The sequence below is a fragment of the Miscanthus floridulus genome, chromosome 16 (genome assembly GCF_019320115.1).
Source record: "Miscanthus floridulus cultivar M001 chromosome 16, ASM1932011v1, whole genome shotgun sequence".
NCBI classification, from domain to species: domain Eukaryota; kingdom Viridiplantae; phylum Streptophyta; class Magnoliopsida; order Poales; family Poaceae; genus Miscanthus; species Miscanthus floridulus.
Window position 1 is genome coordinate 33008925 of NC_089595.1, and position 11045 is coordinate 33019969.

Here is an 11045-nt window from a genome sequence, read left to right on the forward strand (position 1 = left end):
ATATGTTGCAATGGCTATACACATATATTGTAAGTGAATGTTCCAAATATTTTATCTGCTTGAGACGTATATATGTTACTAAAAGTGCTTTTATGTTGCAAGTGTTTCATGAGCCGGCGTAGGTGCAAGCGGCCCCGTGTGTACATATGTTTCATTTCTATACAAGGCCATAATTGGATGCTGCAACGTTAGTTAGGCATCAAAACAAATATAATCTACATAGCCAACCTCTAGAAGAGAGGTCGATGACGCCATCCGTCAGTGAGAATGGCATAAGGTTACGTGGTCTCATAGTTTTTTGCTTGTTGCACATTTTTTTTGACATCTGTTGGCATTTCTTAGCGCAATCACCAAGTGTGGAGGTTTTAAGTCCATCCTCGGCAACGGCGCCAGAAATGGCTATTGGTATTTCTAAACACCATCACTAAGATTGAGTACACCTTAGCGACGCTGTCAAGAAACACCAACTACGATAGTTCTTAACGATTACAGAAAATATCTGCAAGCGCACGGATCTATCGTTGTAGCATTTCACCCAAAAGTTTTCAGGGTATGATTATTTATATTTACCCAAATGAGGGCAAGGTATAAGAGTCTATCATGAATATGAACCAGATTACATACTTGCATTAGCAAACCAATAGTTCATGACAGGGGTAAAAATGGCATTTCAAGGATAGTGGACACACATCTGAGCCAACCTCAAGGATAAAAGGAAAACAAAGAATAAAAGAATGTTCCTAAGTGGAGCAGGCATGGTCAAATATAGTCATGCAAAGAACACTTAAAATCATACTAGTTATATGATTAGAGTTAGAACTAAGTGTAAGATGGACGGGAAGATCTCTGAGCACTGGTCTGCCAACAAGCACGAGAGACTTTAAAACTCCTACACAATACCCGAACGTGGGGAATTACAAGGGACGGTAGGGCTGTCACCACTTGTCGCCTACCCCTCAACCGGGGGGTACTGTCATATCTGAAGGTTCCCGTGCACCCGATCACCACGCCCGTGTACAAGGAAACTACCCATATCTCCTGGGACTCCGACCCTATGGATCGACAAGCAAGAATATGGGCAAACTCGAAGGAACGATGAACCGCCACCTCATCCCTAGCTCTACTTCTACTCACACAAGTCATATGAATGATTAAGCATAAAGTTGAACATATTAAGATCATAACACACAAACTATATGCTAGTTCATTTATCATGATTATAACAAGACAACTATACTCTAGTTCATATACACTACTATATCAAAAGTATGAGAGCATGAACATAAGTGAACTCTTTGTATTATTCATACCAAGAATCCTCCAAAGTACAAGCTCTCCAATGAAGCTTCTTGCCTTGATCACACAACTACAATTAAAATGTAAAAGAGAATACAAGTAGAGAGGTGAGGTGTTTGGCTCCAAATGAAGTGTGTGTTGAAAGGTGAGACTACCCCTCTACTTATACTAGTGTGATGGTCGGTTTGGCGTTGGAAAATAAGGAAACCGTCGTGGACCGACGTTGCATGGAGGCATCCAACCGCCAGAGGAAGGCAGGCCTAGGAGGTAGCACCCCTGGTGTGCCCGCACCCTGGTGGGACCTCCCCACAACCGCCTTCACATGGTCGGTTCCTCTTTAGGCCTGAGCCATTGCCATGTCAGCGCTCGACCTAGATTTGGCATTTGGATGGGGTTTTGGTTGGCTCCTTTGCGCTTTTCTGCTTTACGCTTTCTAGTGTTGCGCCTTTTGTTTATTTTCCACTTGTATTCGAATGTGTGTCCTGCAAAACATGTTTTATCCAATACAAGTGGGACTATGTCAATAGTAAATGCATATGTGTCATAAGTTTGTTTATTTCTCCTGTTTTGGACTTTATTTGGCGGTCAGATTCTATCGATAGTGACCTCCAACAAATCATCCAAGCTTAACCTTTGCTAGTCCCGAGCAAATAGCTAAGTACTTGGTTGTTGATCAGGAGTTGCTACTATGCCAAGTATAATTCACAAGTGCCATGCCTATAACAAAGTATTGTTCCGCAATTCAAATAAGTTGGCATTTTTATCCACCCTTTTTCTTGATTCCTGTGGAGTGTATAGTTTTTCCAAGTTCTTGGGTGGTTGCAAGATAGAACAGTTATAACAGAATCACCAATCATTCATTCCTTGATTAACCATCTATCCAGAGGTTTTTATGAATTTTGCAAAATAAATGTAAGTTCCTCAAATGATTCTCTCGATCACTCAAGTGTATGAAACCTTACCATGGCATTTGATATTTTGCCTTCTTTTCATATCCTACCACTAAGGCTTTTGATTGGAGTTTTGGGTCGGTATGAAAAGTGGGGCATACTTGCATCACATATTTTGCTAAGTCAAAAACCAGACTTAAAGGAGATGCAAGTCATACATTTTGATCAAGATGTGCAAGTGTGTGGAATTTTCCAAAATGTTCCTACTTCTAAATATTTTTGGTACTCCTTTGATCATGAATCTCTCGCTTTTTGGATGAATGCCTCTTATTTGAAAGTATGTGCCATCTTTATTTCTTTCTTCTCTTTTTCTTTTCTTTTCTTCATGCTCATTGGCATGCATTTTTTCTCTCATGCCTTTTGGCATGGATATTTTTCTTTTTCTTTTCTCTCTTTCTTTTTTTAGCATAGCCCATACTATTCTTTTTGGCACATAAAATATTTGAGAGAGACACACATGATAAATGAATGGAGTAATTATTTGGTGGACGGAAAAAACATGTTTTTGCGTAACTCTTAGTGTAAGAGTCAGTAATTTTATTTGTGGGTGTACGTGTGTCTTGATCATGGGTGCATGACGAGAATCTCAACAAGGGTCATAACAATTTGACAAAGCTCAATGCAATAACAAGTAGCATGTGACTAAGGTTTTAAATGTGTATCATGCCATATGGCCTTGGTAGGTATTCATAATCATTGAGGAACTTTTGAATTTTATCATTTTTAAAAATAAAATCTCTAGATATCAAGTTTCTCTTAGAACAAAGTCATAGTAAATTCTGTTTGTACCATATCATAACTCGCAACAATTTAGAAAAGGTGCATGCATTTGCAACCCACAAGTTTTCAAGTTTTAGGATGAGACATTTTTAGCCAACAAACTTAAATCTTGAGAAAAAATAAGTTACAACCTAGGCACATATGAATTATAGATAGAGCAACTATTCATCATTTCAACATAGGAGAAACTAAACAATCCTTAAACACATATGAGAGTGGAATTCATATTTTTGTTGTTTTTATCATATTTTATTTTTTTGGTATTTTTGAATTTTTAGATTTTTTAGATGCTAATAAATAAATGCAGAAAAATAATTGCAAAAATTAAAAATATGAAAAAGATACAAGGTACCTTTGCGGGGGTTCTCCCCCAAGCTAGCTCAAGGCCTATGGTCTGGGATTGTATCCCAAGGACCGCCAGTAGGCCACCAGCACATTGTGTTGTTGCTTCAGCAGTGCATTAATGTCCACGAACTGTTGCTGCTGCTGTAGGTGCCACTGTCTCGTATCTTACACATGAGTGTTGAGTGTATTTTGAATTTTACCTGTGCGGATTTTCAATCCTCTAAGGCGGGTGTTGATGCCGTCCAACTCTTGACAGTCCAAAGTAGATTGTCGTGGATGAACGGGTGGTGGTAGCCCCTCAGAGTCGGACGAGTGGTGTGTCCATGCCATGGCATTAGCATCTTGCCATCCGGATCCACCAGCCTCGTGTGGTTGCGGGTCATGTTCCCAGCCAGGATGATACCCGAGGGTGAACCCAGGTGTCTGCATGGCCGAAAACCACTCCGCATGGTATGTGTTGACATTTCTAAACATCACTCTTTACTAATTTATCATCCCTAGCAATGATGCCAGAAATGCATTGTTAGTAATTATTAAGAACACTTGTAAATTTATATATATTAAGTAATGCGCAAGCGTACAGATAATATACCATTGTAATATTTCACTTGGTAGTATACCAGGTATCATTATTTATATTTTATCCACATGGAGGAGCGATGGGGTGGCTAGAGATATTGATAAATATGTATACTTATGACGAGATCATTAACTCTCATGCTATAGCAGGGGTAGGTCAAATAATAAATGAAGGATAATTGTAAGGCATAGATAGTATTCCAGAGATAGAGATAGATACTCATAAAATGTAGTATAGCTAGGCATGAGATTTGGTAAGAGCAAAAATTCCTAAATCATTTCTTATTTACTAAGTCTTTTGTATACCCAAGTATATACACTCTTATCTATAGCTTAATTAACTTTGGATCTATGCATAAGGAACATTACTAAGGAAGATCAAGAACAGAGCTTGACTCCCTTCGCAACCAGGTTCTACTTGCTCTACAAATGGAGAGTGAACTACAAAGGACTCAACGGGAGTGTCACATCCGTGATCTACAACATGACCCAGAATGTAGAATGCATCCACAGGTAAATAATATTTAAACACCACGCTTACATAATATTGACCACTTAACTCACTCTAGTATTGAGCTAAGCACTTTACGAACATATGCATATATTCATAATTAATCATAACTATATCAAGTATACTACTAGAGCAAATTAGGAACATAATAAATAGCAACATAATACTAAAGTAGCACAAAGTCATAAAACATAGAGGGATACAATGGCTTTATCGGCCTTCAGGCGATGAATCTAGAATCCTGAGCAAAAAGCCCAAACTCTACTTAAACCTTGCTAGCTAGCCTATACTAGGACTTGAAGAATTGGAGCTCTATTCTCTTCTCTCTGAAAACCCTAATTTTTGGTCTACTATTGACTTATGGTAGATTGTTGAGGGAGGGGGCAGGGGCTGATATATATAGGCCAAAGTGTCAATCCTAAGCCCTCGGATCAAATTGACTTGAATAAGTGGCGTAGATGTAATCATTAAGGTGCTGGAGAACCGACATATGAAGCTGCTGGCTGACTAGTGGGCCCAGGGGCCGGCCAGCCTGTAGAGGCCGATGCCTCGGCCTCCACTTCAGAGTGGTGTCCTCTTGAGTCTTCTGGAACCTTCTGGAGTTGTTTTCGCTGTTGATAAGTGCGATTTAATTTGACGATTTGATCCCCCATGACAGTTTTCTAGATAAACCCTGCTGAAAACATAGATTTACCAAAACTTGTGGAAATTATTAGTTTAAACCCCTAAGTCTATGTTGGTGATCATTTACATGCATGATTTCAAGTTATGTTGGTGGTTTATAATGGATGGTAACTACCATCAACAGTACGCCTGAGGCACAAGCGGTGTCGGTGTCGGTGGTGGCTATTGAGAGCTGCCAGCTTTGTCTCTAGCCCTGCTCCTTGTTGCCTTATGAGAAATAGAACTCCTGCGTGCTTCCCCTTGTTCGACAATAGTGAAGGTGTGTGATGGGGATTTATACAAAGAGAGTTTCAGGTTAGGAAACAAAATCTCATTTGTATATCTCGAAAACAAAAATACAAGGTTCCCTGCATCATTATACTTCAAATGATGCCCTTGCATCATGTAGTGCTCATCAATATCAATGTGTGGAGTAGAGATGTATGTCACATCTTGTCCATCCAATGCACCAATATTAGCGGCAATACTTGTCACAAGGGTGTGCAAGAGATAGATATAGAAGCCTTGAATGTTTCTAACCAATGTTTAAACATTTCTTTCATAGGATCAATTTTAGTCTTTTTAAGCATGGCATAGAGAATTTGCAATTCAGCATGATAAACAAATCTTATGTCTTGCCTAGCAAACAAAGTCATGGCAATCCAATGATGCATGAACCTCAAAGTAGGATGATGAATATACATATTTCGAGGTTGAAACTTGCCAACTACGTTTTGACTAGAAACCATTCTCCAAAATTCATGGCGATTAAAACCTTTGAGAGCATGATCTAAGTCAATTGAGCATTTTGTACTAAAGCCTAAGTGAGATATGAGATTTCTCCATGTAAGATAGTATTCTTTCTCAAAAAAGACAGAAAGTAATCCCACCCTCAACTTCTTGCAAAGAGCATACGAATTGAATTGTTAAGAGGCGAGAACCAAGCTCATCGATGGGAGCAACGTTCTCCCATCCAACGGCTTTCTAGATGGTGGCAAATTCGGTGTCCATACCTATCTTTTGGAGAAGGTCAAGGTCATACGTTGGCATGTGGATGAACTTGCGGTTCTGGATGAGGATGTACGCTTGCATCTCCCGGTCTCTCTCCAAATCAAGGTGTGGATCATCGTCGCCTTCCTCCGTCGGTTGCTCTTGCTCTTGCTCTTCTTCTTCCGTTGGCACCATTTCTTCATCGTCATGCATCAGGCTCTCTTCGGGCTCAGTGTAGTGCGCGCTTGAGCTTCTGCGGGAGCCACTTGAGCTTGCTCCCATGGCCTTCTTGAAAGCACCGACGAGCTTCCTACCGAACTTTCCCATGTCGAAAAAACAACAACACAAACTCGCAAATGGGGTTTTGTTAGTGAAAATAAATCAAACAACCCGCAAGCTTGGCTTGGTGGTGATGAGCTTAGGAAATTTCTGTAGAGTTTCCTTGCACTTGAGCTTTGTGGAAAATAATTTTGTAAGTGGTGGAGTAAGTGAAAGTGAGAGCGAGTGAAAAAATGGAGATGTGCAGATGAGGGGAGCCTCAACCCGAGCTCTCCTACTTATAGAGCAGAACATCAGCCGAGAGGGGGTCAGGGCAACGGCTAGGAGCCATTGGAGGAGCGGGGGCGCACGGCATCGGGTAGGGGTGCGGGCGCACCAGAGGTGGGCCCGCTGCTGCCCCCTTTGGCCAGTAGCTCCCAACGGCTATTTTAAACTCATGATCATTGGTGCTTCCCTCGGTTTCGAAATTTTGCTCCCAAAATTGATTTTCCACAAACTTTTATTATATTTTGAATTTTCATAAATATTTAAAAAATGTGAAATGATAATAGAAATAATCTATACTATCAGAAAATGATTTTTATTTTATTTTTTTTGAAAATTTTATTTTTGAAGTAAAATTTTAAATTTTGAATTTTAAAAATTTGAAAATTTGAAATTTTGAATTTTTAAAAGATAACTACCAATTTATCTTTGGCAAGGGCTCGACATTTATAGTCAGTCAACAAGACTTCTCCTTCATTGCTCTGCAGCTACATGAACAAATTCGGGGGAATTCTCGGGTTGGCCCGGGATTTTCCCCGAATGATTAACACAACTATTTGAGCAATTTGAGTTTCTACCATTTTATTAAAACCTAGTTGATTTTGAACAGAGGAAGATAAACCTTCTATTTCAAAGTGAATATTTTCTAACATTTTATCATTATACATAAGCTTTTTAGTAATATTTTCATTGATTTTTGCTTGACCTAAAACTAGGTCTTTCAAGGAGGGTTGATTTGAATTGTAATTTGAGTTAAAGTTCGAATTACCTCCCTGTGGGCGGGACTAGTTGTTCCACCCATTATTATTACCTTGTTGAAACCCATTGTTGATGTACGATACTTCTTCACGAGTCTCGGGGCAGTCATTCCTCGAGTGTCTGACTTTACCACAGACCTCGCAAGTCTTTTGCGAGTCCATGGCCTTGATGGTGCCCTTCATTGCCTCCTTGTCAGTGGCACGCTCGTCAAGTCTTTTCAATAATAAATCTATTTTTGCGACAAGCATATCCGCCTCCTTCACCGTATGCATGCCTTTTTGTTGTTTTTGTTCCTCTCCCAGCTCTGATTGGCCACCATCTTCTCGTTGAGAGCCATAGCTCCATCAATGGTCAGGTAAAGGAACACTCCTCCAGCAGCAACATCCACGTGCCCCTTCGACATGGGCATAAGCCCCTCATAGAAGTTCTGGACCATGAGTCAGTTTTCCATTCTATGGTGTGGGCAGGCTTAGATGTATTCCTACAGCCTCTCCCACGCTTCAGGGATGGATTCCAATGAAGTTTGCTGGAAATTTGAAAATTTCCCCCTTAGGGCATTGGTTTTGCCATGGGGAAAAACTTCACAAGGAACACCACGGAACATTTGTCCCACATACTGACAACTTCCTTTTCTTTGTAGAACCACTATTTTGCCTTCCCCACAAGGGAGAAGAGAAACAGACAGAGCCTTATGCTAGCTGGTGCGATGTCTTTGATGATGATGGTGTCACACAGCTCTAGGAAGTGTTGCAAGTGTGCACTTGCATCCTCATTTGGCAAACCACAAAATTGGTTTGCCTGCACCATCATGATCAGGCCAGTGCGCAGCTCAAAGTTTCTAGCTCCCATGTTGACAGCAGGCCCATCGGGCACGTTGGCAATGGTAGGAGTGGGGTAGTCATGGAGTGTCTTGGCCATAGTGGTAGTAGCGGATGGTATGGGGGTGACTGGTTCACTTACCAGTGGAGTGGTGGAAGAAGAAGCAGTACAAGACTAGCTCTTCCTTAGGAGTGCCTCTAGGTTTTCTGTGTAGTTATCTGGCAGGTTGAAACCACTCTTACACTATCCTGTCTTCATCCACAACAGGAAGAAAACTAGCAGAATTAGCCTGCATAAACTATGGCTACCATTACATGCATGTGATCATGATCATGTCCTACTATATTCTTTAACCTATGCCCTCCCCGGCAACGGCGCCAGAAATGCTTGTTGGCATTTCTTAGTACAATCACCAAGTGTGGAGGTTTTAAGTCCATCCTCGGCAACGGTGCCAGAAATGCCTATTGGTATTTCTTAACACCATCAGTAAGATTGAGTAAACCTTAGCGATGCCACCAAGAAACACCAACTATGATAGTTCTTAATGATTACAGAAAATATTCGTAAGAGCACGGATCTATCGTTGTAGCATTTTACCCGGAAGTATTTAGGGTATCATTATTTATATTTTCCCAAAGGAGGGCAAGGTATAAGAGTCTAGCATGAATATGAACAAGATTACATACTTGCATTAGCAAACCAATAGCTCATGACAATGGTAAAAACGGTATTTCAAGGATAGTGGACACACATTTGAGCCAACCTCAAGGATAAAAGGAAAACAAAGAATAAAAGAATGTTCCTAAGTGGAGTAGGCATGATCAAATATAGCCATGCAAAGAACACTTAATAATCATACTAGTTATATGATTAGAGTTAGAAATAAGTGTAAGATGGACGGGGAGATCTCCGAGCACTGGTTTACCAGAAAGCACGAGATACTTTAGAACTCCTACAAAATACCCAAACATGGGGGATTACAAGGGACAGATAGGGCTATCACCACCTGCCGCCTACCCCTCAATTAGGGGGCACCATCATATCAGAAGGTTCCCGTACTTCCAAGCACCACGCCCATGTACAAGGAAACTACTCATATCCCCTTGGGACTCTGACCCTATGGATTGACAAGTAAGAATATGGGCAAACCCGAAGGAACAATGAACCACCACCTCATCCCTAGCTCTACTTCTACTCATACAATTCATATGAATGATTAAGCATAAAGTTGAACATAGTAAGATCATAACACATAAAGTATATGCTAGTTCATATATCATGATTATAACAAGACAACTATACTCTAGTTCATATACACTACTATATCAAAAGTATGAGAGCATGAACATAAGTGAACTCTTTGTATTATTCATACCAAGAATCCTCCAAAGTACAAGCTCTCCAATGAAGGTTCTTGCCTTGCTCACACAACTACTACTAAAATGTAAAAGAGAATACAAGTAGAGAGGTGAGGTGTTTGGCTCCAAATGAGGTGTGTGTTGAAAGGTGAGACTACCCCTCTACTTATACTAGTGTGATGGTTGGTTTGGCATTGGAAAATAAGGAAACCACCATGGACTAGAGTATGAGAGCATGCAACCACCAGAGGAAGCCAGGCCCAGGTGGCAGCAGTAGGGGTGCGGCCGCACCCCTAGTGCACCCACACCCTGGTGGGGCTACCCCATGACCGCTTTCGTGTGGTTGGTTCCTCTGTTGGCTTGGGCCATTTCCATGTTAGTGCTCGGCCCAGATTTGGCATTTGGATGGGTTTTGCTTGGCTCCTTTGAGCTTTTCTGCTTTACTCTTTCCTGTGTTGTGTCTTTTGTTTATTTTCTTTTATTCGAATGTGTGTCCTACAAAACATGTTTTCTCCAATACAAGTGGAACTATGTCAATAGTAAATGCATATGTGTCATAAGTTTGTTTATTTCTCCTATTTTGGACTTTATTTGGTGGCCAAATTCGATCAATAGTGACCGCCAACAACATCAACACAATGAATAAACATGATCCAAGCACCGACTTTAGTCTCTGTACCCTGCTCTTAGGCACCATTCACTTGTAGAAGTAATTACGTCTAGACTATGGCAAGTTCGAGGCGACCTCAAGTGCATGGAATTGAATGAGCAGAGCTCCATCGAGCCAAAGACCAGGACTACAGTGAATACATCGGATGGTTGGGCCCTCAGAGGTGGCGGCCAGTGGTCCATTCATTCCATCCACACCAAGGATGGAAGGAAGGATAGATCGATCGGTGGCATCCGCCGATTTCACACTATGTGCCGCCTGCTTTCGTGACATGCTTAGAGCCTATATGGTTAGCATACGTCAGGCACAACACTAGAGGTAGGTAGCAGTAGGCACGTGCAGCTCGCGATATGGAATAGTAGGAGACTAGGCAGCAGTAGGCGCATGCAGTAGAGTTGGCAGCAGTAGGCGCATGCAGTAGAGTAGGCAGCAGCAGGCATGATGGGCTGGTGGTCTAGCGCAACAACATGCATAGGCCTTCGGACACACGCGTTTGTCTAGATGTTTGGGCGCTAGCCTAGCCCTTTTTTGTCGTTGATCTTCAACCAATGCGCACTCTTCAGAAACATCCTTATGTTCTAAAAAATAATCATATATTGCTTTTGAGCCAATGCCTCCTTTCAGTAAAAAAACTTGTACATCAAAATTTGTTGCTGATACTTTTTTTAACATTTTCCACAATGTGCTTCTTTTGCTACCCTAAACCAAAATAGGGGTGAGCAAAGACCATTTTTTAATGAAACGACAATAGATTTGCCTTCCAATTAAGATAGGAAAAAAGA

General features: G+C 41.0%; 1 non-coding gene across 1 annotated transcript; it reads left to right on the forward strand.

Moving 5' to 3' along the window:
* The first annotated feature begins 7865 nt into the window (after positions 1 to 7865).
* On the forward strand, positions 7866 to 7972 carry LOC136514555 (small nucleolar RNA R71). The gene has a single exon (XR_010773710.1). It is a non-coding gene; the product is annotated as a small nucleolar RNA R71 (small nucleolar RNA).
* Positions 7973 to 11045: the final 3073 nt, after the last annotated feature.